Here is a 10,451-nt window from a genome sequence, read left to right as displayed (position 1 = left end):
GAGAAGACTGAGAATAACGCCGTGTCCATGCTGAGCTGATGGGAAGTGTGGGTGTAGCAGACAAATGCGGGATGGGTCAAGAGAGCTCTCTCATAAACTGACTGCATAGCATTGCAGATGGCCTGATAATAATTAGCGAGTAGGTATTACAGCATATTTCAGAATCCAAGTCCAACACATTACCTTTTCTAATATTCCCAAAGCCACCAAATGATGCACTGAAAAACCTACATTACTATTTTATGAAAATGTATGTTATGGCATTATGAATATAATAACACTTTACTGGAAATACAATTACGCCTGCTTTTAGGTCATGCTAAGACCTGAAACTTAGAAAATCAACGTGGATCTATAAAGCTGAGGTCCAGCATACATTTACACTAATGCTATGTTACATCACTCTGACAAAGTAGAGGGACGTTTAAGTGGGAGTATATTTTATTGCATCTAATTTGCATACTATTACTTACCAAGAGCAAACCAAAAGCAGTCCTGGTATAAATGAGAATCAGGTGTCGTGTAACTTAACAGGAGAAAATATCAAAAGGGAATATAATTGAATTATATTAAAGTATAAGCAGAACTAGGAAAAAAGTTAGAACTTTAAATTATTGGAAATATTAAGCAGTATTTGGAGGATTTGTTTGTTTGTTTATTTTGAATATATCGTCGGTAGTGCCTGTTGCTGTAGAGATTCAGATGTAAGCTTGAATCTACACATTGTATCTCCTTAACTTTAATTAATTACTCCCATACTTCATGGTAAGCATATGTTTTGGGGTCTTGCCAGAGAGTATTGATCCTTCCAGAATTAAACCCTATGCTTGGTAATATGGATCTGTGGGACCAAACCTGTATCATCTTTCCTGCGAGCCTCTGTCAACCTCAATGAACAGTAAACCTCTCCCTTTCATCACCATAACTCATTTCCAGGATCAACTGTTACCTTATTTGGCTTGTTGTGACGGCAGAATAAGAAACAAATCTCCAGAAGAGGCTGATCGATTAGAAACCGTCCAGAGGGTAACAACAGAAACAGCCAGTGGTCTGGAAAACATAATCTACTAGGGAAGATTGAGTGAGTGGCATAATTTCACCTGGAAAAAGAAAGACTGAGGGGGTGTGACAGACTTCAACAAATATGAAAAAATTATGTCAAGGAAGGAGGGAATAATCTGTGCTTTGTGTTCAATTCATACAAATAATCTGTTCTCAAGGGTAGATAGACCAAAGGGTAATCAATTTAAATTGTAGCACAGAAGATGTCAATTAAGAATAATTGGAGGTGGACTGCGTGGCGAGGTCAAGGGGATTCATCCCCTTTTTCCTTTTGTGTTCCATTGTTTTGAAGCTTTTTCCTCGTGCTGGTCCTGCAACAGAGGATGTGAATGGGTTGTAGGAGGAATATAGTCTGTCTAGAGAGTCGCAAGGTGGAGGGAATTTGGCCTTTTCGTCCCACTTCCCTCTCTGTTCCAGCAACCTCTTTAGTGGGGCCGGGGGCGATGTACAATATTGCTGCTGCTGTGCCATGAGTCTGGATGTGGCTGACCCAGAGACCCTTTCAGGATACAGGAATTCAGCAGTGGGACATGCAGGTGAGAGCAGGAATGATTTTTTTTTAACCATTTGGAGTCTCAGCCAAATGTCAACGATTTTGGGTAGGGCAGCAAAGCTGCTTCTGGCCAAAAGGATACCTCTCAGCGCAAGAAAACTCCCACCTGCAAACAGCGGAAAGATGAGAACATATCAAAGTAGAAATTACAGAAATCTTCTATAATGGAGCCTAAATCCAGAGTACTTGTATTCCTCCTGTTCTGGACCGTGCTGGCATGGAGAGGTAGCACTTCATCCTGGGTGTAGAATGTGTGAGCATGCGTGTGTGTACACAGCACCCAGTAGAACCCCGCTCCTCCTGGGCCCTGGGGCACTACATTGGTACAGGCTGGACTGGCACTGAGTTCACTAAATGAGACAGTAGTCTCAAGGGGCAAATTCTGCTCTTAATTAGTCTGGCCCACCTTATTGATGTCAATTTGTTCTAGCGTTTCCCTGGCTGTTGATGAGCTGCCATCCAAAGAACTGCAAAACAAGTGTTTCAATGCCAGTCACAATGCCATAAAAAATGACAGCTTCTCAGAGGATGCCTTTAATGTTCTTGAACTGCATTACAGATACGATTTTGATAATCCGATGAATAAATATTTTGCGTCAAATTTAGTCTATTTTTAGCTCTTTTGGTCACGGGTGGGTTTTTGTTCCCACACTGCTAACTTGCAAGGAGAAAAAGAAATCAAGACAGACCTAATGATTTCAATTAAGCATCTTGTATTTTTGCATTTTTAAAAAAATCCATTAAATTTGCACTGAAATGTTTTAAGGTTAATAGATTACCTCTGAACCCCAAGGAAATCAAGCTTCCTGTGCCTGCCTGTCATTTACTGGAGTGGTTACTTATCTGTCAATATTTCTTCCTTTTTTCAAGTCCCAGGCCTACTTGATCTTGTCCATTTGGCACTGCTGGAGGAATAACAAGTTTCTTCCCGTCATGCACCATTCTGGGATACATCATGACAGAGAAATCTCAAAGCCCAGGTCAATTATAACAGAAGATGTGTAGCACCTCTGCCCCCACAGCGTCTTCTGGGGATCCACTTGGCAAAATGATATAAAACTATTTCTGAGGACTTCCATGATCTGGTGCTACTTAGAACTAAGTCACCGGCAAAATGTAAGGAAATATGCATATGCACCACCGCTCGCCTTCCCCCTTGTTTGCCAAAGAGTTAACTAACATTACGTGTGTGGGGAGGGGACTGGGGCTGGCAGATTCCTCACCATACAGTAATTACTTTTTAATTAGAATTCATTGAATACAGATGGATACCTTCCGTACTTTCTCCCACTGATGATTTTAATATTCCCCTGTCAGGTATTATGAGGCAGTAGCTGACGGTGAGTTACATGAAGTAATCCTGTAGCTGGTAGCGACTTACATAAAGTAACCAACTTAACCATTTGTCTTAGATAAAATATGATCTCCATCCTCACTTCTTTCCGTGGAGTCTGTCACCGGCGTGTTGATGGAGTGTTTGTTTACTCTCATTCCTGCAGGAGGAAATATCATAGTTCATGTATCAAATTACTGTAACTGACTGGAGCATTTTTATTTAAAATAATGTGCAGTGATATATTTTCATAGTGTCGTTGATGTATTTTCAGGGCTTCTAATTTTTACAAGTATATAATCTGAATATCATTTATCTGAGTGTGCAGTTGTAAAATCTATGGTAATATCTGATCTCATTATAAAAATCAGCACTTAAGAATGGAATAGAGTAACTAAATCTGAAACTGACTGGATATTTGTGGTATTTTGATAGAAATAAGAAAGAATTTCATTTTTTTTCTTTTTGCTGCAGGGCCTCTAAACACAATCTGACATGTGATGTATTTTTGAAGTCAAAGTTAATAATTCTCTTTACATAAAAAATAAATACCCCCTATTGAATACACACTCTAAAATTAGAATTGCATATTTCTAAGTAATATACCTAAGGAAAGTGATTTATTCTAATGCAATAATGGCATAGATTTACAAAGCTTGAGTGATACAATGTTTCTCGTTATGGTTGTAAAATATTTGTTGCCACTATGGGATTTTCTAGATCATTATTTTAAAAAAGGAAAAACCCACTTTGACAGATGAACTGGGGCCATTCTGAGCAAATCACAGATACTTCATATAACAAGGCCTCCAAAGAGGGGAGCACAGACTTATTACTATGGCAACCCAGATCAAAACACTATTTTAGTGGAGAGTTTCCAGTTTTACAATGCAATGATGATTGTTTATAGTACCATTGAAACCAGATCCAGCAAAGGTTCAAGAAATGAGCTGACAAGAGGAAAATCATTATAGATAAACTGGGGATACTTGAATGACATATTGTGGAATCTGCTATTATTTGATCAAAGGATGAAATTGTTACACAAACATAGATAAATAATGGTAGATGATACAGTCTGATGGACTGTATTTTGTTAGTTGTGTTATATTGTCTATCTGAAAGATAATTATTGGTTCAAAGTTGCAAAACACAAAAGCAGATTTAATAATAGAAATTACTTAACTTTGAAAAAACCCTGTCTATTGATTCTCCCTAATAATTTATAAGATTTAAATTTTACAGATGCTTTCCTTCCCAAATCATTTAGTAACACCTACATAATAACAAACATCACCTACACCTGGCATTTAGACAGCATCTCTGGTGGGGTGCTTTTTTTCTGAAAGTGCATCAGATGGCTCATGGGCTGGATAATACATGCTTAATCCTGGAACAACTTTGATATCAGCTAATCAGCGCTTAAAGAGTGTTAATCCTACAGCAGTGAACCTCTTCAAACCTCTCTCATATCTGCAGTGGCAGGACAAGGGGATTTTTTTGTGGCAATAGCCTAGGAGCAGCTCTGGGCTCCCTCCAGCTGTTTTCTGCCTCATATCTGGCTGGCCCAGGGAAGCGAGTTGTTTGTTAACCTCCTTCCTTGCTGTAATGGTCCTACTGGTTTCAGTGTAGGAGCCACAGGAGCCTGGGGACACTGCTCCGTTTTCTGCTTAGGATTATTTCTCAACACAAGAGCCATGGATGAAGTTACTTGTTCTGGCTTCCTGCCAAGTTCATGCCGTTCTTCACCTCAAGATCTTGAGCAAATCACAACCATTCCCCTTACCAACCTTCTTGGTAGCCCCACTTCTTTTCAACTTTATCACGTTAATGGTTAAAAACCCGAGCTCACCTGTCCATGTAACCAGGGCAGTGTGGTTAAAGCCTCTGTTCCCACAGCACGAACAGAGAAAGCTCCTAGTGACTTCACTAGAGGCTGTAGAAGCAGTCCCTGTGCAGGCAGAGAAGAGACAGAAAAGTTCCCAGTCTGAGAAGCAAAGTTGGAAAGAAGAAAGGTGGATGAAGACTGACCCCAGCAAATTTCCTTTACCTGGAAAAAGTCTGATCATGCCTGAGCACGCCCCAGGCACAGGTCTTCCCTCTGCAGGAAGAAGCTTTCTTCGATGTTTCTCTCGGGGGGACTGGCTGATGGGACAGCAGCAGGGCCCCAGAACCACATGGACATGGTCTTACTTCTCCATCCCCAAAACAGTTTTCTCTATGGGATCCTCAAGGTGAAAGTGTCTGTGAGCTCAGAGCAGTTTTACTCCTGGAAAGAAATGAGAGATTTACTTACAGAAGCCTTTAAACATTGGACTGAAAGTACAAAGCAGATGAAATGTTTTCAGAAGGGTGATTTACTATGTCGTTTGTATATTATTGTGGGTGGAGGGAATTTGGCTCTTCATGGAAGTTTGAAGCAAAATTTTGCCTTACATTTGGTATTTCAGATGATGCAGGGAAAGCATTTTCTGGTGTAGTCATACTTGGACCAGAATACAAAACACATCCTTTAGTAAACTGTGAAGCTTTAACTTGTTCAAATGACACTTACCCAACAAATCATTTTGAACTTGGAAGCATTAGAGAGGTCACATTTTTACACAGCTGATCTGCTGCTGAACAATCTTTTTTTAGGCATTAAGAACACCCAGGCTTTTTTCAACACTAGATATCATGCCTCATCCGTGAATTACATTTTCCTGAGTTTATTATGACCATTTCAAGGAAAATTAAGCCACTCCATTAACATCTGAGACAGGAGCACCCTTCAAAAATCCAATCCAGTAGAGCAGTTGATGGTATTTATTGCTCTTCCCTAATGCACTTGTATTTTCTCTGCCATGCGAGGACTATTCAGACATCATCATACAAGTATCAGGAGTGTGTTCCTTGTCTCAACTCCTAAGAGGTGACACTGGCACATACTTAATCATGGAGCAATTATAATCTAAAAGACTTCCCAGAATACAGATTGAGTCCCCACATAAGTACAAGGAAGCGGTGAGTGTTTTCCACTGACTCCGGTATGTCCATACACTCTTGCCTTTTCCATCTAACCTCACAAACAGCTGTCTTCAGCCAAGAAACAGCAACAAAGATGTCAACATCTGTTCTGTTCAGCCCAAGTACAGCACTGATGTTAAAGTTTTCCAGGATCACTGATGTCCTACATTATTAATCAAGGGCCTCAGAAATAATTCTTCTGCTGACAGACTATTTATAAAATATATCTCCTGTCTTCAAAGTATGGTCAGTGCCCAGTCACATAGCATGGAGCATGGGTGAAGGCTGCTGGGCTGAGATTCAACTGGTGAGGACTGTTCTAGTCACTTGGAGGTCATAAGAAGCATCTGACAGAAATGGCCAAGGTAACTGCTGGTCCCTCGTTGCCCCTTGGTTTTGGCACGGTTATATTTATTCTTGAAGGTCCTCATTTAAAATGAGTCTCCAGGAGTTCATGTAGCAATAATGGCAAAGAACATTTCTTCCCTTTATTCATCCTTGCTCACCAATATTTACTTCTGGTTATCCAGCTTACCTGGTTGCCCTGTGTGGTGAATGTCCTGCGTGGCCAGTGGTAGGCAACATCTGAAGACTGTGGTCACTTGTTTCCTCAATGTTACTTCTGATAGTGTTTCCCACACCTCTGCTCTACAGAGGTTATAGGTTATGCTGAGGTTAGGGATACCAGAGAGATGGTTTCTGTCTTCCTGTGAGAATTCTCGATGGCTGAGATATAACCAAGACAGCAAAGATACCAGTCTTCTCATTTAATAAAATTATATATACCAGCACAAACTCTTTTTCACCTTAGGCCCTGCTCAGTCTGATACTTCCATTCTCCTGGTCTTCAAGCTCCCTACCAGATCACTCTCTGAGGCCTCTGGTGGGTGTGGGATGGTAAAAATGACCTGAGCCTGAATTTTTTCAAATCAGTTTAAAAAAAATCTGAAAATGTGAGGTAAGCTCATCATTTTGATATTAAATAAGTACAATCTTCAAGGTAAATAAAAAAGCATCCAACACTCCAGTGATGACCATTGCATAAAACCCCTCATAGACTGGGCAAAGAAGCAATATCAAAATTTTGAATACAAAAATAAGTATATGAGAGAGAAACAGAACAACCCTCTGTCTCAGGAATTTCTCTGTTCTCCTCTTGGTCATTTTCTTCAGCTCTATCTCTCAACAACAACTTGTAGCAGTCAGAATGTCTTTAGGATTTTATCTCCAGCCCACAGAACAAGTAAGACCTTTGTTTAACAGCAGCTTCCAGGTACAAAACAGCTCATAAATTTGAAATGCAAAACAGCTCCTAAATTTCAGAGAGCTGCCAAGTGAAAATGCCTCTGTGAGGCGCAACAGTGGCTCTGGGGAAGACTGTCTCCAAGGAAGAGCAGCACAGAGCCAGGCTTGCATGGGTTTCTGCTCTCCATCACTCACATATATGTTAAGAAATAATTGCATAACTTGATCATCTCCATGCCTAGAACTCAGCACAGCTTTAGTCCTACCCAGCTCCCCCGCCACAGGATAAATCCTCGCTGTCTATCTTATCTATCAGCTTTGTGTAAGTAAGTGCTCCATCCAGCTCTCTGTACTGTTTTTATCAACAAGCACTGTCAGGTTAGAAAGTGGATGACTTACTTCCCCAAGCGATCTGAAGAATTCAGTGCCACAGAAACATGTTTAATGCTGGATAACCATCCACATTTCCCAAGTGAATTTTTAATGGCTGAGGCTGCCTTCCATAGTGCGTCGACCAGAAGGAGCTGTGATTAAGCCCCGCACTCCGTGATTTCCATCCAAAATTTTCCGCTCAGTGGTGACAAAATCTTATGTAGTTTTCACTAAACTCTCCTCCAATTTCCCACTGGCTTTTCGTATGTGCAGATAATTCAGAATAAAGCCCCTTGTCACAGTAATATGTATTCTAGCGTAGCACGGAGGAGCTGTTTCACCATGTAAAAGCCATATTGCCAAGCTGTATTATGCTTTACCTGTCACCATGCCAGGAAACATTTAACAAGGAAGGAAAACAAGGAGAGTGCATGTGTTGCCAGCTATTCAATATAGGCCATTTACTATTAAACTGTGGAAAGGTGCTGGAGTTTAAATGCACCCTGGTTTTCTTCTGTTACTGGTAGCAAAAAGCTGAAAGGTTTTGCACTGTTGACCTACTGTTCAGTGCCGCTAATTTGGACCTGGACTATCTCACTAGGTCTTTATGGTTCACTGGTCTTTTCTGAGCCTCAAGGGGTTTGTTTGTTTGTTTTCAAAAGGTTTATACCACCCCAGAAAGTGAGGTTTTGGCTGAGTGACCAGTTTCAGTTTCTGTGAGAAAGGGTGGCTCATACCACCTGAGTCCACCGATAGCCTGGGTGAGTGGGGACAAGGCTCAGGCTCATGCAAAAACTAGGCACAACCTCTTAGGTACAAGTGTCTTGCCATTGTAACGCCTTCATCACCTTGCCAGCCCAAAGCCCTCAGGTTCCTACTGGCGCTCCCCATGCAACGAGTGGTACCTTTGAACAGCGCTAACAGTCACAACAGAGAAATGCTGGAAAATAAGGGGGAGTCTAACTCCTCCCATTGGGGGGATGCCCGAAGTGTCACCCTTCAGTTCTGCCTCCTGCCGCAGGGGCTGTCTGTGCAGTTCACGTGAAGCACTAGCTCGGTGATAGCCGTGGAGCCGGGACTGTAGGACATGTCCTGCCTTTAGGCTGCAGTGTACATAGTCCCAGCATCTGGTGAATCAAATTTTGTCTTCCTTTCTAGAAAGTGGAGTGGCTTTGGTGGAAAGGATCAGACATGTCTTCTGCACAGTCCTGCTCCAGACAGCCCATGGTCTGCAGAAGGGCAGAGGTCTGCCTTCGAGTACCCACAGACAGAAGAGAGGACAGACTCACAAGTCCTGCCTTTCAGCAAGAAAGCCTGGTATAAAGCACCACCCAATAAGTCTTAGTAAGTAGCTGTGTAGTTAAGCTGTGACATTATGGGTATTTTTAGTTTGGATGACTCAACGCTTTTCTTGCTTTAATTGTTTAATTTCTATATGGTTGCTTTGGGCTGTTGTTGGAGTACTGGCACGTACTGTTACAGTGTGCTTTTGGAGTAAAAATTCAGATCATGGATGCAGAGTAGTGAAGGAGTAGCTCATAGAGAGGACCTCTGCCAAGCTTTGTTGTCCCAAAGCGCAGAGCTGTGTGCCTCACTTCAAAATGTCCTGTAGTCTGATTTAAGTACTGCACTGAACCCCAGAGAGACCAATGATGGCTGCAAAAATGAGGTTGATGAGTGTTTTGCGACAGCCTTGTTATAACGTGATCTACTGTGATCAGGTGTGTTATTCTGTCACTTGAGCACGTGTCAGTGTAATACAGTTTGAATCCAGGGCACAAGGGGATAGAGGTGCCCTGCATTTACAGTTGTTTCCGTGTAGGAACCTCGAGCTACAGGGAGGAAAACCAGAGCTAGGCAAGGTAGTATACTCTGAGTGAGACTCCGTGAGGACCTTATAGTGCTTAAAATGTGGGTGAACATTGCAAAGCGTGGCTAAGCAGCAATTCTGGGCCTATCTACAGAGGCTTCGTTGGGGATCTGGGGAGAATAAGGCTGCTCTGAACCACACGAGCTATGAGGGAAGATGGCAAGGCTGGTGCTGATGACTGATCCTGGGCTCTCCCTTCCCCTGTAGGGACACCTCAAGCCAGAGATTTGACTGGTCCTTCCTTTCTCTTTAAGTGCTTTGAAAAGACTGTTTCAAAGTGAAAACAAAAGGCACAAATAGATATAATCAGCAAGTCCATCTCTCCTTCCTGCACCCAAATGGTGCTGTCTTGCTGACCCTGGCAATCATTTTATTGGTCCCCTCTTGACTGGCCTCTAAGTCTCCGCACCTGGTGCTCCAGTGCTAATTGGTACAATTAGCCTCTCCCTCTCTGGGCTAATTGCTAATGACTGTCTCACCATCCTCATGGGGACCAGAAGAAACTTGCACAAGGGGGAGGGCTGCAAGCACAGAGACACCGAGGGGGAAGTGGGGACCTGGGATGGGCTGGTTTGCCGCTCTCCATTCCTCTCACGTTCATTCACACAAAGCACATAACTCTTTCACTGAACAACACAGAACATTTCTCTGAATCATGCTACCAATAAAGTAGCAGGGCCCTTCAGCACCAGGGAGCCAGCTGCAGGATCTGTAGGGCCCTTCGTGGCATTTGAGCACTTGGGCTGCTAATATGCACAAGGTAAAGCTCCTTAGCTGTCTGCCCAAGGTCTTTGTAAGATGTGTTTTATGCAAACACCTGTCTGGAGAATATTGCTGGAAGTTGCTCAGAGGCTCGTGGTAGTAGAAAAGTTAATATCCAGATTGTTTAAAAGGAGCTGGGAACAAAAGCCCTATTGGCTCTTCAAAAGAATAGTGTGATCTCTATACAAAAAATACATACTTTTGAAACTGCTATGTGTTTAATATTAATACAAGTATTTGTTTGTGAC

General features: G+C 42.1%; 1 long non-coding RNA gene across 1 annotated transcript; it reads left to right on the top strand.

Annotated features, from left to right (window-relative positions):
* The first annotated feature begins 802 nt into the window (after positions 1–802).
* On the top strand, positions 803–8,826 carry LOC128148168 (uncharacterized). Its single transcript, XR_008237200.1, has 3 exons — positions 803–1,598; positions 2,486–2,731; positions 8,730–8,826. It is a non-coding gene; the product is annotated as an uncharacterized LOC128148168 (long non-coding RNA).
* The last annotated feature ends 1,625 nt before the right edge of the window (positions 8,827–10,451 follow it).

The sequence above is a fragment of the Harpia harpyja genome, chromosome 11, assembly GCF_026419915.1.
Source record: "Harpia harpyja isolate bHarHar1 chromosome 11, bHarHar1 primary haplotype, whole genome shotgun sequence".
NCBI lineage: Eukaryota > Metazoa > Chordata > Aves > Accipitriformes > Accipitridae > Harpia > Harpia harpyja.
This window is presented reverse-complemented; position numbering and strand designations above follow the sequence as displayed.